The sequence below is a fragment of the Gossypium arboreum genome, chromosome 9, assembly GCF_025698485.1.
Source record: "Gossypium arboreum isolate Shixiya-1 chromosome 9, ASM2569848v2, whole genome shotgun sequence".
NCBI lineage: Eukaryota > Viridiplantae > Streptophyta > Magnoliopsida > Malvales > Malvaceae > Gossypium > Gossypium arboreum.
Genome location: NC_069078.1, coordinates 85883514 through 85887632, shown reverse-complemented (window position 1 = coordinate 85887632; position 4119 = coordinate 85883514). Strand labels below are relative to the sequence as shown.

At 32.3% G+C, this 4119-nt stretch overlaps 1 long non-coding RNA gene across 1 annotated transcript; it reads right to left on the bottom strand.

The window, feature by feature from the left end:
• Positions 1-671: 671 nt before the first annotated feature.
• Positions 672-3249, bottom strand: LOC128280844 (uncharacterized). Its single transcript, XR_008271028.1, has 3 exons — positions 3131-3249; positions 2576-2658; positions 672-1133 (listed from the first exon to the last, which is right to left on the bottom strand). It is a non-coding gene; the product is annotated as an uncharacterized LOC128280844 (long non-coding RNA).
• Positions 3250-4119: the final 870 nt, after the last annotated feature.

The window sequence follows — 4119 nt, the reverse complement described above, 5'->3', positions numbered from 1 at the left end:
ACTCAACTTAATAATGATTTAGTTAGACTTAGAGTAAACTACGTCTACATTTATTAAGTTATTTTGGTCACTTAACTTTAAACAGTTACAAAATGATCACTATTCAAAAGTTTTCATTTAAGTCATTGAGTTGTTAAAATCGTTGGTATATGACATTCTCTTTTTACATTACTTGCACTAATCGAAAGCTTTCTTTCACTTTCTCTTCTATAATTCAATTTTTTTTCATGCAACATTTTTGAACGTCACAAATCTACAAATCAAAATCCAAACAACTTTCTTCTAAGATTTGTAACACCCTTCGCCCGCATCCGACGCCGGGACGGGGTTCGAGGTGCTACCTGACTTTTACTAATACTTTCATACTAAACAAGGCCATGAAATCTCAAATAGTTAAAAACTTTTATTTTCACATACAATCTGTCCCATATACAGGCTTACGAGGCCCAAAACATACATCTGGAGTGGTTCGGGACCCAATCGAGAACTCATGAAAAACTTAAAAAAAATCTCTTGCGTTAAGGCTTCACACGCCCATGTGCTCAGGCCGTTTGGCCAGAAATAGGCTAATTATTAAGCCTTTTATCACTCTCACACCATATGCATAGATACATACTTATCCAATAACATACAACGTGACATAAATGAGCTCTTAAACATCTACAAACATGTTATGCTCAAGTTATTTTCTTATGCAATAAATATTATAGAATTTGCCCATATCATTACCACATACTAGACATAACTATCATTACATCACAAACCATTCATGAAGCATTATTAACTATTTACCAATCACTTAATCCTGCATTAGTTACTAGCTCATCAATGAATCTCAATTCAATCTCTAGGCATACATGTTGTAAGCCACATCATAAGAAATAATAATATAAATGCATAAGAATAATCATATGGGCCCATAACGATATTAGCCGACATAGGCCAATTTACATAACTAATACTACCTTAATAACAAGCCAATGCCTTTGGCTAAATCATAATATTACATACTCACATTAAAACCCTATACATGCCATAGACTCGAATCACTTGAGTTTACTTACTCCGATAACGTTAACTCGATAGGGTGATAATATCTCTGACGGCCTCCAACCCGAGCTAACCTGGAAACTCTAAAAAACATGGGAAAGAAGGGGGGTAAGCTTTCACTTAGTAAGTTCATATGAAAACAATAAGCAACTCATTAACTTGTTTTATCAATGTTTACAACATATTCTCAAGTTCACTACAAGCTGTCTTCCTGAGCAACAGTCACTAAATTATTTATATCTGGAGCTACGAAACTCCGAATTAAGTTCTGTTAATTTTCCCTGAAATTAGACTTATTTTCCTTTCTTCTATAAAATTTCTAGAATTTTTGGTTAAGCCAAATAGTACAGTTTATTAGTTAAAGTCTCCCCTGTTTTAGGGTATGACCACTCTGACCCCTGTGCACTACAAACTGAATTTCTCCCTGTACAAAATTCCAACGACTATGCGGTTTATTTCCTATAAAAATAGACTCAATAAGAAATTCATGCATGTAAGGTATAACTCTTAATAATTTTTGGACAATTTTTGATGAATTTCTAAAGTTAGAACAGGGGATCTCGAATTCATTCAGACTCTGTTTCACAAGAATTCAAATATCACATAATATGGAATTCTTTTTCTTCCCCTGTTTCTTTCATGTGAAAATAGACTCATTGAACTTTAATCTCATATTTTATTCTGCCTCTAACTCATTTTCCATTATTTTTAGTGTATTTTCAAAGTTACACTACTGCAGTAACTCAAATCTGTCAAGGCTAAATTACTCATTTATGATTATTGTTCACAAAATTAATACAACATCGTTTGTATAATCATCACCGAGACATTCATATCACATTTTCATTTACCATCTTACCATATTGTTGTTATGTCGAGTTTTCAACCCGAGGGTTAAGTACATACCTGTTCAAAGTATCCATTTCACAACATTTACCAATACGTCCCTTTCATCTCGAGTATTCCTCCATTTGAGTAGAATTTTACCCGTTGAACACATCGGAATATAATTTGGATACATGGAAAGTTTGCACAGAAGTGCCACATATGTAGCCAAGCTACCATGTAACCGGCCCATAAGTGAACTTGGACTCAACTCAACGAGCTCGGGCGTTCGCATCCATAAGTGAACTCGGACTCAACTCAACAAGCTCGGATGCCTAGTTACATCTCACGAACTCGGACTCAACTCAACGAGCTCAAACATTCGCATCCATAAGTGAACTCGGACTCAACTCAACGAGTTCGGATGCTCAACCATCCTAGTGACATGTCACTTGTATCCCAATCTATTCCTAAGGTTCAAACGGGATTTTCCTCTAACACATCTCCTTGCCATTTTCCTTAAAATACCGAAACCAATACTCGATAGCACTTTATATTTAACAAATAATACACTGAATTTGCATTTTATTCAAAAATAACCACAAAGCATATATTTCATGATAAAAATCAGCATATCATATATTTAACATCAATAACTTAAAAATAACAATTATGCTACCTTATTTACACATGAACTTACCTCGATACCACAAAGGTGAAAAGACATACTCGTCCATAAATCGATTTCTTTCCGTTCTAGGTCCAAATCTCAATTTTAATCATCTATAACATCACATTTAGCCTACCAATCAGTCACAATATTCATATGGGTCTAAAAATCATATTTTTACAAATTTTCATTTTGACCTCTAAACTTTTGCATATTTGCACTTTTGCCCCAATGCTCGTAAATTAATTTTTATCACATTTATTTACTCCTTGAGTCTAGATGAACCATTTTCATAACTATAGCAACTCATATTTTCAACTATTTTACACATTTACAACTCATTTTACAACTTAGCAATTTAGCCCTTTTTAAGGTATTTTCATGCAATTTCTTTCACAAAAGTTGTTTATTAGACAACTAGGACTTATAATCTTCCATAAAAACACAGCAAACAACACATATATATTCATGGCAAAACCCTAGACTCTTTATCATCTTACACAAAAGTCCCCTCATATGAAAGCTTATGCTTTAGGGGTTCCAAAAATATAAAAATCATTAAGCAAAGACATTAAAATTACTTACAAGCAAGGGAAATATGTTGCTGAAATTTTCCAGCTTCAAAACCCTTTCTTTGCTGCATATTTCGGTGAAGGGGAAGAGAAAAATGATAGCTTTTTCTTTTCTTTTTTTTTTATTTGTTAATAATAAAACTATTTTGTCTAATTTTGACTTTTCAACTATTTTGTCTCCCGCTGGCCATCACACTTTAAATGGCCTAATTTCACTTTAAAGACCCCTAATTTAAGATACAAGGCAATTTAACACCTTTAGATATTAAAACACAACTTTTACTTTTTACGCGATTTAGTCTTTTTTCGAAATTGGACTAGAAATCGCTAAAATTAATATACCAAAATTAACATGCACTTATAAAATCATACTATAAAACATAAAATAATAATAAAATAATTTTCTCTGGCCTCGGAATAGTGGTCCCGAAACCACTGTTCCGACTAGGCCTAAAATCGGTCTGTTACAAGATTTTTGACACTGATCATCAAATCCACTTAGATTTAAGATATGTTCTTCTACCCATTGATGAGTACTGATCCACTGTACTGATCGTTGAATTGTTGCTTGGTGGTCACTAGCTAAACTTTAAAAAAAAAATTGACAAGCAATGATCACTTGAATAAAAACTTTCGAATAGTTTAGTGGCCGTTTTGTAACTTTTTGAAGTTGAATGACCAAAATGTGAACTTACTAATAATTTAGTGAGTTTGGATGTAATTTACCCTTAAATTTAAGATTTTTTCTTTCAAATTGAACTAATGTCTTATTTACATTTATATATTCACATATTGTCAATTAATTTTAGATAGGTTAAAATATACTGCAAGTCCTCGTGCTTTTCATATATTTGGAATTTAGTCCACCTACTTTTATTTTCTAAGAATCTAGTCATTCTACTTTTCAAATTTTAAAATTCATATCTAATTGTTAACACTGTTAACATTCTTCTATTAAATTTTCTAGAATGACATTTTGAAATAAAAGTAATACTCATTTAA